Raw genomic sequence first — 19,372 nt, 5'->3', positions numbered from 1 at the left:
GGAACATTGCAAGTCTGTGTAATTTAAATTCAAAACATGGCTTTGAAGCAGAATGGCACTTTTTTACAACATCGTACGGAAAAGGCCCTTGCGAAGCTATTGGTGGCACTCTCAAACGAGCAACTCTTGCCAAAGATTATGGAAATACTATCAAGACTCCTCGGGAGTTGTACGAATGGGCGAATGGGCACGTTTTCAATCAAACAAAAATATCACTATATTACATTTCTGTTATACCACGAATGAGCAATACCGCCATCGGGGGTGGCAATGGGTCTGGGGGTGAGAATGGGTCATCGCTCTCACCGCGAGCATGTAGTGGTCGTAGAGCAAAATCGTTCAAAAAGGTCTCTTATATTTTTGTCTTCTTGTCCTCAGATACATCCATTCTACAAGCATTCTAAGTAGTTGAAACAGTGACCCATTCTTACCCCCATTTGACCCATTGTCACCCCCGACGACGGTACTCAACAAGAGTTTGATGAATTTTTCAAAAAAGCAAAAACTATCATTGGCGCACAAAAGCTTCATTCTTTTATACCAATCGCTTATAATAAAATCCTGGCTAAAAAATATTCCAATTCAGATAAAACCCAATACTCGATACAATCGGCAACGACCTAGGCGACGAATAAAGGATCACGATTGGAAGCTTGGAACATGGAACTGCAAGTCGCTAGGCTTCGCAGGTTGCGATAGGATAATCTACGATGAATTACATCCCCGCAACTTCGATGTCGTAGCGCTGCAGGAAATCTGCTGGACAGGACAGAAAGTGTGGAAAAGCGGGCATCGAGCGGCTACCTTCTACCAAAGCTGTGGCACCACCAACGAGCTGGGAACCGGCTTCATAGTGCTGGGAAAGATGCGCCAACGCGTGATTGGGTGGCAGCCAATCAACGCAAGGATGTGCAAGCTGAGGATAAAAGGCCGTTTCTTCAACTATAGCATCATCAACGTGCACTGCCCACACGAAGGGAGATCCGACGACGAGAAAGAAGCGTTCTATGCGCAGCTGGAGCAGACATACGATGGATGCCCACTGCGGGACGTCAAAATCGTCATCGGTGACATGAACGTTCAGGTAGGAAGGGAGGAAATGTATAGACCGGTCATCGGACCGGATAGTCTGCATACCGTATCGAACGACAACGGCCAACGATGCATAAACTTTGCAGCCTCCCGCGGAATGGTAGTCCGAAGCACTTTCTTCCCCCGTAAGAATATCCACAAGGCCACATGGAAATCACCTAATCAAGTAACGGAAAACCAAATCGACCACGTTCTAATCGACGGTACATTCTTCTCCGACATCACGAACGTACGCACTTACCGCAGTGCGAATATTGAATCCGACCACTACCTCGTCGCAGTATGTCTGCGCTCAAAACTCTCGACGGTGATCAACACGCGTCGGAGTCGTCCGTCGCGGCTTAACATTGGGCGGCTACAAGACGGTAGACTAGCCCAAGACTACGCGCAGCAGCTGGAAGTGGCACTCCCAACGGAAGAGCAGCTAGGCGCAGCATCTCTTGAAGATGGCTGGAGAGATATTCGATCCGCCATGGAAGCACCGCAACCGCTGCACTAGGCACGGTGGCTCCGGATCAGAGAAACGACTGGTATGACGGCGAATGTGAGCAGTTAGTTGAGGAGAAGAATGCATGGGCGAGATTGCTGCAACACCGCACGAGGGCGAACGAGGCACGATACAAACGGGTGCGGAACAGACAAAACTCGATTTTCCGGAGGAAAAAGCGCCAGCAGGAAGATCGAGACCGTGAAGAGACGGAGGAACTGTACCGCGCTAATAACACACGAAAGTTCTATGAGAAGTTGAACCGTTCACGTAAGGGCCACGTGCCACAGCCCGATATGTGTAAGGACATAAACGGGAACCTTCTTACGAACGAGCGTGAGGTGATCCAAAGGTGGCGGCAGCACTACGAAGAGCACCTGAATGGCGATATGGCAGACAACGGTGGCGGTATGGTAATGAACCTAGGAGCACGCGCGCAGGACATGCGACTTCCGGCTCCGAATCTCCAGGAAATCCAGGAGGAGATCGGCCGGCTGAAAACAACAAAGCCCCTGGAGTTGACCAACTACCAGGAGAGCTGTTTAAACACGGTGGTGAAGCACTGGCTAAAGCGCTGCACTGGGTGATTACCAAGGTTTGGGAGGATGAGGTTCTGCCGCAGGAGGGCGATAAGCTGGATTGTAGCAACTACCGCGCAATCACATTGCTGAACGCCGCCTACAAGGTACTCTCCCAAATTTTATGCCGCCGACTAACACCAATTGCAAGAGAGTTCGTGGGGCAGTACCAGGCGGGATTTATGGGTGAACGCTCTACCACAGACCAGGTGTTCGCCATACGTCAGGTATTGCAGAAATGCCGCGAATACAACGTGCCCACACATCATCTATTTATCGACTTCAAAGCCGCATATGATACAATCGATCGGGACCAGCTATGGCAGCTAATGCACGAAAACGGATTTCCGGATAAACTGATACGGTTGATCAAGGCGACGATGGATCGGGTGATGTGCGTAGTTCGAGTTTAAGGGGCATTCTCGAGCCCTTCGAAACGCGCAAAGGGTTACGATAAGGTGATGGTCTTTCGTGTCTGCTAATACGAACGGCAGGGACACGAGTGGTACGATTTTCACGAAGTCCGTCCAGTGATTTGGTTTAGCCGACGACATAGACATTATGGCACGTTACTTTGAGAGGATGGAGGAAGCCTACATCAGAGTGATTAGCGAAGCTACACGGATTGGACTAGTCATCAACACGAAGACGAAGTACATCATAGGGAGAGGCTCAAGAGAGGTCAATCATAGCCACCAATCACGAGTTTGTATCAGTGGTGACGTAATCGAAGTAGTTGAAGAATTCGTGTACTTGGGCTCACTGGTGACCGCCGATAACGATACCAGCAGAGAAATTCGGAGACGCATAGTGGCTGGAAATCGTACGTACTTTGACTCCGCAAGACGCTCCGATCGAATAGAGTTCGCCGCCGTACCAAACTGACTATCTACAAAACGCTTATAAGACCGGTAGTTCTCTACGGACACGAGACCTGGACGATGCTCGTGGAGGACCAACGCGCACTGGGAGTTTTCGAAAGGAAAGTGTTGCCTACCATCTATGGTGGGTTGCAGATGGCGGACGGTACGTGGAGGAGGCGAATGAACCACGAGTTGCATCAGCTGTTGGGAGAACCATCCATCGTTCACACCGCGAAAATCGGAAGACTGCGGTGGGCCGGGCACGTAGCCAGAATGTCGGACAGTAATCCGGTGAAAATGGTTCTCGACAACGATCCGACGGGAACAAGAAGGCGAGGTGCACAGCGGGCAAGGTGGATCGATCAGGTGGAGGACGACTTGCGGACCCTCCGCAGACTGCGTGGTTGGCGAAGTGCAGCCATGAACCGAGCTGAATGGAGAAGTCTTTTATGTGCAGCACAGGCCACTCCGGCCTTAGTCTGATGATAAATAAATAAATCAGATAAAAACCCAAAGGTCTTTGAATTGTTCGACTAAGTTTGCAAATTAATGAGTATTCAAGCAGAAATAAGAATTAAATGTAGTAACAAATAAAATTGAAGAAAAAATTTAAAAAATGCGGAAAATTTATTATTCTTTAAATGTGCGTTTACCGTGCGAAATGTGCGAAATTACCTACCAAGCTTCATCGTTTGGAATCAAAATGTTTATCTGATAAAAAAATCGACCTCCAATTTTTTTTGCTAAACCAATTTTAATCTTTACATTCATTAATTTATTTTCTCGGTGAACGAAACGCTCTTTCATGTTTCAGACTTCATAGTTCAGACAAATTCACAATAGTCCATCAAACATCACAATTTTGTAAATCTGGTCATTTGTGTGTAACATTGAAATAAACAATCTAGGAAAATATACGCGTTTTTCAAATGTTGGTCTACATTAATGTTAGATTATGCTAAATTGCTTCCTAAACAAATTTTTATACTTCCAAAATGTGTCGATGGTTGATGATAGGCTGCTGAACCTATAATTGGCGCTGTAGGCATAAAACACGCTGATAAACTTTCACTAAATATGGACATGAAAAAAGTTTTTGTTAGAAAAACTTTTTTTCCTTAAATATGTCACAGGAACATTATTCCCAGAAAAGTTAGATAATTAAAATACCTATCTGCAGGAAAAATTTCATCGATTTCTGGGATGAGGTTTTTTTGTAATATCGATTTTAATTTTTAAAACTAATTTTTTTCAGTGTAGAAATCGGTATTTTATTTTTTGAATATTTTGGGAATTTCACGACAGTCCGCCATACAACACTTTTTTGTAGGTCTTGTAATTTTAGAGTTACATCGATTTATAAAAAATCCATGAAAAAAAATTAGGCCCTCATCAAATGTTACTCTTGACAATTTTTGAAAAACTAAGTATGCAGAGTGGCTTAGAAATACCATATCTTTATGCCCACCAAGTTTCATTCGATTCTGAGATGGTGCTGCCAACCGCTGGTCGAGTTGGCGCGAAATTCGTCAATTATTTAATACAATAACTTGAATACGGCTCAGTTATGCTCAAAACTTTTGAGCCCTTCAAATAAAGTACTGTTGTAGATATGCTTTTCATTTTCAAAACATATTTGGCTTAGAATAATGTATGAAATCAAGGAACTGACGTCGTAGTATCAATAGTATCATATTAACCATAAAAATAATGTTCGTTGGTCAGATGGGCCTTAAAAAAATAATTTGGTAAATCCTACATAACTTTTGATAGAAAAAACATACACCTGAGATTTTTGGACACAATGCACAATATAAGCTAAGCTTTCCATCGATGTATTGATATTTAAAATCGGTAGTTGCAAACCTGGCGGAAAAATAGATTTCAAAAAGAAATCCAAGATGGCGGCCAAATTCAATATGGCTGCTTATATTTTTATTATTGAAAATTGAGGATACACTCGTCCTCTTTCCAACGATATACTGATCTCTATGATCGGTTGAGAAATTTTGGAGTTATGACAGTTTTGGTGAGTCAAGAATTGATAAAAATCGAGGGGTCCAATAAAATGATTTCGTGTATAACTAACGAGGGGTCCATCTTTCTGAAGAACTAAAATAAGATCCTTAATATACTCGCCGAAAGCTTTCGAAAGAATATAAATTTAGGCATTTTTAAGCACCTCGTGCAAATAGTGGTCCGGTTTCAGCGAGAATTACTCATAACAGATCTTTTTCAATATTTACGATACTCCAAACTGTCCTTGAGCTCAGATCTTAATATTCAAATTGATCAACATGAAGATCTTTGATACCCTCACTAGTTTTATGAGTTGGAATAGCTCCATGGTACGTCACTACAACATTACAAAAACAATACAGAATTCATTGAGCACCTACGACACTCCAACTGTCCTTGAGCTCAGATCTTAATATTGAAATCGATCAACATAAAAATCTTCGATGTCCCCACTAGTTTTATGAGTTGGAATAGCTCCACGGTACGTCATTACAACATAACAAACACAATACAGAATTTGTTGAACATCTACGACACTCCAAACTGTCCTTGAGCTCAGGTTCTTATATTCAAATCGATCAACATGAAGATCTTTGATGTCCCCACTAGTTGTATGAGTTGGAATAGCGCCACGGTACGTCATTACAACATAACAAACACAATACAGAATTTGTTGAACATCTACGACACTGCAAACTGTCCTTGAGCTCAGGTTCTTATATTCAAATCGATCAACATGAAGATCTTTGATGCCCCCACTAGTTTTATGAGATGGAATAGCTCCACGGTACCTCGTAACACTATTACAGACACAATACAGAACTCGCTGGACATTTACGATACGCCAAACCATCATTGAGTACAGATCCTCATAATAAAATCGATCAACATGACGATCTTCGATGTCCCCACAAATTTTTATGAGTTGGAATAGCTCCATGGCAGTTTGTTACACCATTATAGACAAACTACAGAATTCGTTCGACAACTACTACAATCCAAACTGTACTTGAGCTCAGATCTTAATATTCAAATCAATCAACATGAAGATCTACATCATCCCATCTATTTTTATGAGTTGGAATAGCTCCACGGGACTTCGTTACACCATTATAGACACATTATAGAATTCAAACTGTCCATGAATCTTTATTCTCAAATCTATCAACAAGAAGATCTACGATGGTATAGCATGAATTTACCGCCATAAAATGTGTATGGCAAAGGATATCTAGGGAAGATCCATAAAGTACTTCAAGCAAAACAATTACCATTTTCAGCACCCCTCTCCCCTTCGTCAGTCTTTTTGTAATGAACCTCTAGTTTTTTTATTCGCTGCTAAGCCCCCCCCCCGTCCCCGTGAGGACGCACTTTGTGAATGGCCACCTTACACAAATTTCATAAAAAATAAGAGCGTTTCTCAAAAATAATCACCAGTTACCAGTCTGCTAAGTATTTTTTCCGATGAAAAAGATTATTATTGAGAAACGTAATCATTGATACACTGCTTCCAAAAGGATTACTCCTAGTGCACTGCATGTTTTTAGCAGTGTGCCAGAGCTTAACGTGTCGATTCGAATCTGATTGTTTTTGATGATTTCAGAACTAAAATGAAAGTTTTACTGAAGCGCCTTCTGTTGACGATCTCCAGAATCACATCAAATGGTTGCAGAGAAGCTGAGAGATAGATTTTTTTAGCAACATGTTTTAGATATTACATTTAATTAATTTTGGGATAAGTATGGTGAAAAGCGTTTGAAGTGAAATTATTCACTCATAAATTACTTTACTTTTACTTATAAATGTTAGTCTTAGTAACAACCACTTTCATGCGATACTGAAACCAATTATATTGTCAATTTATTGTACTGCCAATCTTTTTCGGTTCTAGGTACGCAATCATCATTTATTGGTAAGACTATCATCTCATGATACCCCTTGGTGGTTTCAAAGCTTATAGAAATGGTAAAAATATCGTACATCGTACGTGATCATATAGAACCTCAAGCTCAAAACTCAATAGCAGTTCTGACCTGACTGAGGATACTGTAATATGTATAAAATATATAATATGTATAATAACCCTAGTAGCACAGTTTGGATCGATTTGGTTGCAGCAACTCCAATGTGACTGGATTTGGTCGCATATGAGTCACAGTGACTGATATGTGACAAGTGTGCTACTCGGGAAGTTTAAAGCAAGTAAGTATGAGAGTGTCAACGCCTTCGGGGTGCAACTTACTCTAATTCTGATCGAGTATGGAGTAGCAACAATTCATATGTACATCCGGTCATCAAGATATGCCGTGGTTCCCGTAGCGTAGACCAAGCGAAACGAAAGAACAAAAAATGTGGATGCGATGTTTGTGATCATACCAACACGGTTTTTTGCCTTTCTCGTACAACAAAGTTGTACCGAAAGGCTATCATTTCACTCCAAAATCGAACTTCTTATAGAAGTCTCGGAGACCCATGATGTTATATACCAATCGTCTCAGCTCGTCGAATTGAACAAATGTCTGTCTGTCCGTGTGTATGTGTGTGTGTGTGCACACGAAACCGAAAAACATTAGCCACTTTTTCATATAGTAATTCTTAACCGATTTTTTCGCAACAAGTTGCATTCGACAGGGGACAAAGCCTTGTTGATCACTATTGAATTTGATAACGATCGACCATTGCGTTTAAAAGTTATTAATAAAATGGAATCAAACTATATAAGCGCCATATAAGGTTGGTGTCTTGGCTAAATGCGAGAAAGGCAGTATCACCACTCGGTGAATTAAGTTGGGTTTTTTTTTCGTACGTACGTGTAATGTGTAATATGTAATGATGTCCATTGAAGCAATTCCAACTAACAAGCAAGCTTCAGAACCTACGAATAACTCTGTTGGTCTTTTAGACCTCTAATATCTGAACTCATTAATCCGGTGAAAATGGTTCTCGACAACGATTCGACGGAAACAAGAAGGCAAGGTGCACAGCGGGCAGACTGCGTGGTTGACTACGTGGAGCCATGGACCGAGCTGAATGGAGAATACTTTTATGTATAGCACAGGCCACTCCGGATTTAGCCTGGTAATAAATAAATAAATCTGAACTCATGTATGGTACCGTAGATATTCTGGGAATGTTATGATATGTATATACTGGTGTAATGACGTTTCTTGCAGTTTCTCCAACTAACACACAAGCATCACTCTGTTGGCCTTGTAGATCTCCAATATCTGAACTTAAGAATGTTTTGGAGTACCGTAGATATTCTGGGAATGTTGTAATTTTCATATACTGGTGTAATGATGTCTCATGGGGTTTTTGCAACTAACACATAAGCTCAGTAGCCTTTGAATCACTCTGTTGGTCTTGTAGACCCCCAAGATCTGAATTCAAGAATGGTTTGGAGTACCGTAAATATTCTGAGAAAAATGTTTTTTGTATATACTGGTGTAATGATCTTCCATTCCCATGGGGTTTCATCAACTAACACCTAAGCTCGAAAACCTATGGTATGGATTACTCTGTTGATCTTGAAGACCTTCAATATCTGAACTCAAGAATGATTTAGAGTACCGTAGGAACTCTGAGAATGTTGTGATTTGTATATACCGGTGTAATGATGTTTTTTTCGAAAATCGTTTCAGCCTGTTCTTCGAAAATTCCTTCAAGAATTCATCCTGAAACTTCTCCCGTAATACATTTGGAAATTCCTCCAGAAACAATTTATAAAATTTTTCCAGTTGTTCCTTTGAGTATTCTTTCCGGGATTCATTCGGAAAACCTGCAGTTTTTTTTACTGAAACAGCAAATAATTCCTTCAAAATTTCCTGAAGGATTTTCAAAAGGAATTCTCGAAAGAATTCCCAAATTAAATTTCCAGGAAGTCCTAAAAGAACTTCTGATGAAATTACCGAGAGAATGCTCAAAATGAATTTCCGAAGGTCTATAGAAATTTCTGGACGAGTTGCTAAAAACTTCCGGAGGAAATTACGGAAGTTACGAGTTACGGAAAACTTCCGTAGGAATTCCTGAAATAATTTTCAAAAGAACTTTTGGAGGAAGTTCTGAAGAAATTCCTGATGTATATTTCGAAGGAATTCAATGAATTTCATTCTACAGTTTTCGAAGGGATTTCTTGATAGAAGAATGGAAGAATTAAAGAATAATTCCTAAAATATATTCCGAAGAAATCAATTTACGAAGAAATTCCTGAAGGAATTTCCGAAGAATTTCGTTAAAGAACTCGTAGATGAATTTCCGAATGAATTTTAGAAATTTTCGTATAATTCTTTCCTAAAGCTTACGAAGGAATATTTTGAGGAATTCATAGGAATTTCTGGATTTATCTCCGATGTAATTTACAGATGATTTTCTGAAGAAAACCCTGAAGGAAATTTCGGAAGAGTTCATGGAAGAGTGTCTGAAGAAATTCTTGCAGAAATTTATTTTTTATTTTTGTCATGTCCTTTAGTATTTAGTATGGCAGTTTGGAAATCCCTTGACGAATTCTTTTGGGATTTACTTTGTTTTTTTCTTGGGATTTACTTGGAAAGTACTTCGGAAATTCCTTCAGGAGTATCTACGGAAATTATTTTAGGAATATCTTCAAAAATTCCTTCAGAAGAAATCTCTCGGAAGTTTTTCCAAGGAATTTCTTTGAAAGATCTTTTTTTTCGGAAATTCCTTCAGAAAATTCTTTCGACCATTCCTTTACGAATTAATTTAGGAATTTCTTTGGAAATCTTTTTAAGAATACCTACGAAAATGGTATCAGGAATTCTTTTTTTGTTTTTTATCAGGATTTCAGTAACATGAAAATGTTGATGATTTTAAATTATTGCCAAAGTTTCGATCCGGAAGTTACAGGTTGATTAATTTTGAGCCCTGATAGTGATCCAACCCACATAGACCCCATTTCGGTCCTTAGCCTCTTACCAAGTCACTCCTCCTACCTCCTCGTGGGGCTGGCCGGGATACGAGCAACTTTAGGGAAGATCGGGAAACCAACCCCCGTGGGAACTATGGTCGTATGCTGACAGGGAAGGGGGATTTGCTCCTCCTCCGGAGGTGCAAATCTGATCGAGCGTCTGTTCTCCATGTTAGGATCGGCTCACAACAGCGTCTGTTCCCCATGTTAGGGGCGGCTGGTCATCGTCCAAGTGCCAGCGAGGGACTCTAAACTAAACTGTGCACATCATACTACATCGTGTCAGCATCGAGAAGGCAGACCCTTCAACGCGATTTAGGTAGCAAAATCCTGGTAGGGTAGCCTACCGAATATTCTACAGTTACCAAGAAAGGCAAAACAACGATTGGAATGTCGAATCTTGGAACGTGAGAACTTTGAATGAACCCGCATGTGTTGGGCTCCTGGCTCGTGAGCTTCAGAAGGTCGACGTGAGAGTGGCAGCAATCAAGGAAATGCGGTGGCTCAGAGCTGGAGAACGTGAATCCCGTACCACATCTACTATAGTGGCGGTGACAGAGCAGAAAGAGTGCTTCATGGTGATCGGGAAGCAGATGAAGCGTGTTATTCGCTGGACGCCGATAAACGACCGCATTTGCGAGTTGAGAATGAAGGGCAAAATCTTCAACTATAGCCTGATCAGCATCTATGCCCCAACGAACGATGAGCCTGATGACGTGAAGGATGAGTTCTACGAGAGCCTTGATAAGGCCTACGGAGAATGCCCAACATACGATGTAAAGATTGTCATCGGGGATGCAAACGCGCAGATCGGAAAAGAAAGTTTCTTTCGCCCTACGGAAAGCCTTCATTCCGCTACCAACGATAATGGTCTGCGATTTGGACCCTTGGCTGCTGCTAGAGGGATGGCAATCAGCAGTACTTACCTCGCACGTAAGAATATCCGCAAACACACCTGGCAACATCCGAGTGGAAACACTTGCTCACAGATAGACCACGTGCTAATCGACGGACGACATTTCTCGGATGTTATAGATGTAAGGTCCTTCAGAGGTCCAAAGATTGACTCGGATCATTACCTTGTAGTTGCAAAAATTCGGGCGCAACTTTCCTGCGTCACGAATTCACGAAACAAGAGAACGATGCGTTTCAATAACCTACGCTTGTCAGTTGAAGGAGTTGCTGAACAGTACCACCAGAAGTTGGACGAGCGGATAGGAGATGCCACCGGATCTGGCGACGTCAACAGATTGTGGGAAAATATCCACGAAGCTGTGGCTACAACAGCGCAGGAAGTTTTAGGCACTGCACAACGACGCCTACGAAATTTTTGGTATGATGAGGAGTGCCGGCGAGTGACGGACGAGAAAAAAGTTACTAGGAGTCGAATGCTAGAGGCTCGTACCCGTTCCAACAGAGAGCGGTACAGCGTAGCAACGGCAGGAAACGAATCCACCGCAGAAAAAAGACAACATGAAGAGAGTGTGATAGCTGAGGCGCAGGAGAACATGGATAAAAACGATATGCGGAGGTTTTACGCAACTGACAATGGCGCGCGGCATAAGACTGCGCCAGTGCCCGTCATGTGCAATGACCGAGAGGGGAATTTGCTGACAGACAAGACTATGGTGGCAGCCAGGTGGAAGGAGCACTTCGAAGATTTGTTGAATGGTGGAAACAAAGGTGCATTAAGGAGCAGGATGGACATAGTCGGCGACGGTCAAGCTGTGGAACCACCAACGCTGGACGAGGTAAAGCAGGCTCTGAACGAGCTGAAAAACAGCAAAGCTGCTGGGAAGGACGAGATCCCGGTCGAGCTTCTCAAATACGGAAGTGAGTAGCTGCATCAATCAATGCACCACATTATCCAGAAAATATGGGAAGATGAAGAACTGCCTACCGGCTGGATGGCCTCAGACTAGAGTGTGCCAATTACAGAGGGATCTGAACTCGGCGCACAAAATCCTGTCGCATATCCTGTTTAACAGACTGAGACCGCTTGAGAAGTCGGCGAATACCAGGCAGGTTTTCGAGAGGGCCGATTAACGACGGATCAGATGTTTTGCCTGCGGATGATTCTTGATAAATTCCGGGAGTACAACTTGCAGACTCACCATCTTTGTATTGCAAACGAAGTGTCAACCTCGTTTGTGACCTTAGACGGATTGAAGCAGAGTGATGCCTTTCGAATTTATTGTTCAACATTGCACTAGAAGGCGCTATTAGGAGATCTGGCGTGCAAAGAAACGGCACTATCATCACACGGTCACATATGCTCCTAGGCTTTGCGGACGACATCGACCTCATTGGAATCGATCGCAGAGCAGTAGTGGAGGCTTCTGTCTCACTGAAGAGGAGACGGCGAGGATAGGCTTAACCATTAACTCTACCAAGACAAAGTACATATGGTGGCAGGTAGAGATAGGGAAAGACCTAGTGGTGTTGGTGCAGAGGTGGTGCTTGATGGGGATGTGTTTGAAGTTATTGAAGAATTTTTTTCACCTTGGAACGCTTGTGACATGCAAATAGGGCCTTTTACGGATTACGTAACCAGCTTAGGTCCCGCAACATGAAGACGCAAACGAAATTTGCTCTATATAAAACTCTGACCAGTTGCCCTTTATGGACATGAAGCATGGACCGTAAAAGAGGCGGATCGGAGAGCTTTCGGGGGTTTCGAGCGAAAAGTACTGCGTACAATACTCGGAGGGAAACTAGAAAAATGGCGTTTGGCGCAGATGCATGAATCATGAGCTGTATCAATTATATAAAGGAAAAAATATATTGAGAATCGTATAAAATGCGGTAGACTTCAGTGGGCTGGTCACTTAGTGCGAATGTCAAAAGAAAGAATAGCGAAAACAATATTCAACAGAGAACCAGATAGGGGCCGGCGACTTCGTAGAAGGCCACGAACACGGACCTGGGGACCTTGAACGTTCGGGGAAACTTGAGGAACATCGCCCAAGACCGAGGATTATGGAGTTCTACAATACGCCAGTCATTGGTGTATCGACGCTGTAGCCAACCAGTTATCCAGGTAGGTAGTGATTCAACTTTTCGGATCAAAACCTTGGCAATGATTTAAAATTATCAACATTTTTATGCGACTGAAAGCCGAAAATCCTGCTATTGAGAAATTTCTTTGCACCTTCGGATATTCCTTCAGAAATTCTTCGGAAATCTCTTCAGTAATTTTCTTAGGAATTATTCAAAAAAGTGTCGCTTCGGATATTTCATCTGGAAATTCCTTTGATATTTCCGTTAGATACACTTTCGAAAATTCCATTAGAATTTCTTATTTCATTCTTTTATACATTTCTGGAAAAATCTTTCAACAAAATTTCCGGAATAATTCCGGTTGGAATTCCGTTAGGAATCATGTATAGTTCTACTGAAAGAAAAAGGATGTTCCAAAGGAAGGCCTTTTCAGAGGATCTTCCGAAGGGATTCCTGGAGGAATGTCAAAAAGAATTCCTGGCGAAATTTTCTGAATTATTGCTGGAGAGAATTCCTGAAATAGAAAGAATTTCTGAAGGATTTTCAGAAAAAAAATTCGAAAAAAATCCTGGAGAAATTTTAGAAATTCCGAAGAAAATCTGAAAAATTTTCGAAAAGATTAAAAAAAAATCCATTTTTATTTCAGAATGATTTTGACGTATGTAATTAAATTTTAGGGAAAATATTCGTTTTGGTGGGTCACGTGCCTCATCGTGGCCCAGGTTATCTCCGTCAGTGATGACACAACTGTCAACCCTTGATGCATTGAATCCCTCTCTTTTTCCGGTCGTGTCCGTTAACGTTGGCGTTGTTGAAGCTCCTGGGCTGGGCTAATATGGTTTGAGCGGCGCAAAAAAAAAACAAATTTACGCAAATAGATGTGAGATAATGCAAATTATGAAATCTTTCCCATATAAGTGCTTTTTTTTGCTTTTTCTAATGGGATTTTTTTTTTGAAACATTTTGTAATGCACGACAAAGGCATCTGATTTTTCATCTCGATCAGCACCTTTTCCTTTCTGGGTATTCCTTTAGCTCCGGATTATCTTTTACCCGTAATGCTGGGTAGACATCTTTACGTGGTGTGTTACGGGGTTAGATCTACCACGGTTACATTGCCAGCTACAGGCAAATCCTGACCCAACGAATACCTTCGTCATTATCCAACTACGTGGTACTTATGAGGGTGTCGCTAAGTCGGTGGCCTCTCGTTAAGTAAGTACTACATCAACACTTCCTTCCTCTCCCTAGTTACGGTGAAGATGGGCGTGGCCAGGAGTAGTAATCCTCATGCTTTTGTTATTTTTGTTTAAGACTGGAATCAAGGACCACTCCCTTTCTTGATTTCTGATAGCATTATATATAAGGATCTCAAAAGTAAAACATGAGTATCACTAGTGTCCAATCTACGAATTACACTGTAACAATGCTAATGCTAATACTATTCCTTTAGCTCCGGATTATCTTTTTTTTTGTTTCGTCTTCTGTTCCTTCTTCTTCTGCTATTTTTTCGTAACTTCCAGTTTACCGGGCAAGTTCCTAGCGTGTTTTTCCGTTCGAGTATCTCGGGGGCTCTTCGGTGGCTATTAAATATTGTCACGATCAGCCTTTGCGTTTTGGAGTTATTCCAAAAACCGTTGTTTTTTCTAAGGTCTACCGATCGCGATTGTTCTTTTCAAAGGTGCAATAATTCATAAAATGAATGCAAACAAATGTGAAATATTTGCAACAATTGAATCTATCCCCATGTAGCGTAATTTCGACTTCTCTGATGTGTTTTTCTCATTCAATTTCATAATATTTTGGAAAAGCGCCATCGCCGTGAGATGGATCACAGAAGGGTTATTAAATTATTTAGAGATTGCCCTTTATTGACTTTAATTATCAAATTAAGGGAAACTCTCCTGAATTGGCTATGTTATGAGTAGCAAAAGTAAAAATATTCGGCACGGTTTGTTCGTGTACACAACACAACTTTCCAATTCAACGACTTCAACGATGCAATAAACAACGAACTACTTCTGCACCATTCAAACATTAATTTCACATTGGTTGACGGCTCCTAAAATAAATCAAAGAGCCAATGGACAATTTCCCACGCTTATCGGCATCAATTAAACGTTGTAATGCTGATAAGGAACTCCCTTCGGCCGCATACTCCTCCGTTGTTGAAACAAACAGCGTGCGTTCATATCTGGTGAAAGAAAAATGATGCAGCAAAAAGCGAATAAACGCTGCAACATAAAACTGTCACATTATCGCCATAACCAGCACGCAATTAGCATAACTTACTGGCATGTAGAGGTTTGTCGGAACTGTTTTTTTTATGAGCTGTATGTTAACTCGGTGTAAAGTGAAGCAGAAAGGGAAAACATTAAAAAAAATAACCGCGGCAAAAAAATCTGGATCAATCACCGCGTGTGACAACTTGCATTAATGTTCACAGACATACATAGTGGGAATTTGACGTAAAATTGGTAAAAATATTCATGATTTAAAGCGACAATGCAGATGTGAAGGATATAAACATGTTTCAAAAGTAACCGGAGAATCAATAGATAATAATTGACAAAACCAGCAAATCATTGTGATTTAAAATATCACAAAAACAACATAACAGATAAATGTATTTTTCAATTCATGTATGAGTCACGGGGGAATGTTTTGATTTTTATAACAGTTCTAAAATCCTTTCTTGACTTCATCATATGAAAGGAGCCACAGTGCGGAATAAAATCAGCAACATTTTATTGCATTCAATAAGTATTTTAATTCTCCAACCCGCACCTCACAACATCAAAGGCCCCAGTGTGTGTTGATTTACATCGATTTTAGTCGAATCAATCATCATGCAGCATCAGCACACAAAAGCTCAGCGCATATCTCCGAACAAACCAAATTGACTGCAAAAATCAGCCACTACTGAAACGAACACCTGCTGTGATGAAAGGAGATTCGTTCGCGTCGTCGCTTCCTGCAGTTGATTTGCTGGTGCGTAAAAGTTCTCAAACTTCTTGACCGAACAAAGATCGCGGCGGGTGGCGCAGGCTGGCTTGACTGGGCGAAGGCGATCTTTCAAACTCATGATCAAACAGCCACTGACAGTCGATTTACATCACCTTCACACACCAAACCGTTCGTTGTTGAGCATTGCTTGGAGGTTTTTGTTTTTTTTTACCAGCAGCTAAATAAATGTTCCAAAAGAAAAGTTGATATTTCATGTACAGAATAATAATAATAATATTTATCCAGCATAATTTTATAAAAAAATCATAGGTTCGAAGGCAAGCCTCCTTTGACTATGTTAGATTATTATTCGATACAAGTCGACTCGGCAGACGTTGTCCTGCATAGTACGCGAAAATGCGCGTTGTGAACTGCCTATGCCAGAGCTTCCCAAACATTTGGGTATGCGACCCACCTAGCAAAATTCTATATGTCTCGCGACCCCCCTTTGAAAAAAATGCATTTTACCAAGTAGTATTAAGCATTAATTGAATCAGAATGTCATCTGTTTCGGTTTCTTCCACATAAAAAATATTCACGTTACCTTACATGTACAAATGCAAAAAATGACGAACATGGTATTGTTTGTCAAAATGTAAGCGTTTTTATTTTACTTCATTGAGGGGACAGCTTTTAGGCATAAATGTTTAAATAAAATAGCGTGGTGATGGATATTTAAAATAAAATGCGGGTTGAACTTGAAATAATGTTCCTGAAAAAATGATCAAAAGGTTCGGCATTCGAGCTGCAATTAATATTTGTTCTGCGCGACCCACCAACAATCCGCTCGCGACCCCTCTGGGGGTCAGGACCCACAGTTTGGGAAACCATGGCCTATGCGAAATTTCCATACGAATCTTTATTTCAATTTTTCACGATTTACTCAGCCCTACCCGTGATTTCGCATGAGGAAATATTATATTAAACCCGTCGGAAACGATAACAAACATATTTGCTTAATAAATGAATAAAATCCATCCATCCGTTTTCGAGTTATGCATGCGGGTACGAATACAGACCATTTCATTTTTATTATATAGAAGATTGAAATTCTTGGAAACCCTGTCCTGGGGAAAGGGGGGCATGGACATATAATATATATGGGTTGGTGTTTTGGGGTCACTTCCCCTAATTTGTGCATAAAGCCTCATTTTCGTAGGGTTCTTCTCCGTGACAAATGTTGGTCAACGGCCGATCCGAAAATATCGATGGTGGCGGCGCACGTATGCAAAGGTAACATAGATCTTTGTAGCTGTATGTATTGAATGTTGTTTGTATGATTATTCTTAGTTTGTGTGTCTTTACTAAGTACATTGGATTTTCAATATGTTCAAAATCTTTTTATTAACTGTGGTACAACTCTTAAATAACTCTTTCTTCAGCAAAATGGTAATCCTCAACAGGGACAAATTTATATTGAATAAAGCACCTTTCCAGTCACTAACTGCTACTGCAGCTGATGACGACTACTCAATGATTTGCGAAAAACTTTTCTATAGTCATGATGCGTTTGTGTTTTGCATGTAGCTTGGAGAAAATCCTCTCAAATTAACTCTGTTTAGTAAAGGCTAGTCCTGAAAAGGCCCGATTTATGTTCGCTAATGCGTCATTTCATTGCCAGCAGCAACTGAATTGAAAATCTTCGAATTTATTTTTTAACGAGTACAATATCTACCAATATCCCTATATATAAAAATGATTAAAATTGCTGGAGCGAGAGGTTCAAAAACAATCAAATTAAACTGAGAACTCTTTGCAATATTGCTGTAGCGAGATGTCGACGGCTTAATAAGCCAGATTGAGAAGTCTCTGTGGAATTAATTCGGAGCGGGAGGACTTCAGAACTGAGAAATAACTTTGCGAGAGCTTCGCAATTTCTAAAGTACCCTAGAAAAAACAACTGAGACAGAGAGAATATACTATATTAACAATATGATTCACTCTCACGAAATTTTGGCGACACCACATGTGGCGCCAACTTGCGTCCAAAAGGATCGATACACACGTAAATCGAACTACCCAAATTATGACGATCGTTTTACACACACTTCAAAATGTCATCATGAAAAAAAATAGGGATGCTTGATGTTTTTTTTGCAAACTTAATCGATTATGATTAATCGAATGCAAACGGAAAATCATATGTTGTAGCAAAAGTGTGGTAGGCATATTTTTGTTGAAATGTATAATAAATTTGATATAGCTCGTTGAACTGTATCCGGCGGGACCATGCCGATCGAAATTGACGCACGCTGAAGCAGTTGGAGAGCTATACGAGGTTGCTGTGGAAGTTACATTCTTCTAGCATTGTACCTACTCGCTCTCTGTTTCGCACACCATGTTGCTGTTTGCTCATTTGACTGCAACACTTTTATCAAATATACCTACTATTGTCGCGCTAATCTTTTTCTAGAATGCTGCGGCGGTCTTACACTCGCAGGCTCGACTGTGAAGGTAAACGTCAAGATAGCCGCCGTGTTAAAAGATAGGCAGAATTTTCCCGCTCAAAACAAAACCACGTGCTTTTCGCGAAATGACAGCAGTGTTCGATTGTATTAGTGAGAGGCAACCGGAGTCACTGAGTACATGGAGAGTGTTTATCATGGCAAGTGCATACATTGGGTGAGATTTTCATTGACACTGTTGTGTTTAGTGACCGTTGCGATTACCTGAGAAGCAACCAGCAGGAAGCCGCAGTATTCTATTTTATCTCGAGATGCATAATATATTAACAATATGATTCACTCTCACGAAATTCTGGCGACCCCACATGTGGCGCCAACTCGCGTCCAAAAAGTTCGATACACGTTATAATTAAACCACCCAACACACACACTTACGGAGCCGAATTTATTGAATTCCACATTTGGCTAGCAAACATTACCGCTAGGCAATGGTTAAACTGACTAGTATTTTTTAACAGCAAGGAAATGACCCTGATCAATTTACTTATGTTTTGTTACACTTTTTGAATTTAAATGTAAATTAACAAAATTCGTAGAGATTTATAGATGTATGATTTATAGATATATAGATGCATAAGAGTTTACAAAATGATTGTCTGAGCTCGAAAAACGATGGAATTCCGACATTCAAGATTTAAGGATTTTTGAAAACCTGACGATTTCACATTTTCAAGGATGATATGATCAAAATATTTTACCTACTTGTGAGATGAGCATTAGGGGGGTTCAAAAAATTGAGTTTGCTCCACAGTGCTCATCTGATTCTTTATCATGTTCTGAGTCTCCTCTGAAAATTTGAGCTCATTTGGATTAAAACTGATTTAGCACAAGCCGTTTCAAGTTTGCATACAAATTAGTATGGGGAAAATTATTTTTTCGTTGTACTGGTAATGACGCTTCCCCATCAAGCGCAGGTTAAAAGAAAACCTACATAGCTA

The sequence above is a fragment of the Armigeres subalbatus genome, chromosome 3 (genome assembly GCF_024139115.2).
Source record: "Armigeres subalbatus isolate Guangzhou_Male chromosome 3, GZ_Asu_2, whole genome shotgun sequence".
NCBI lineage: Eukaryota > Metazoa > Arthropoda > Insecta > Diptera > Culicidae > Armigeres > Armigeres subalbatus.
The sequence above is the reverse complement of the archived record's forward strand: the minus strand, read 5'-3'. Positions refer to the sequence as shown.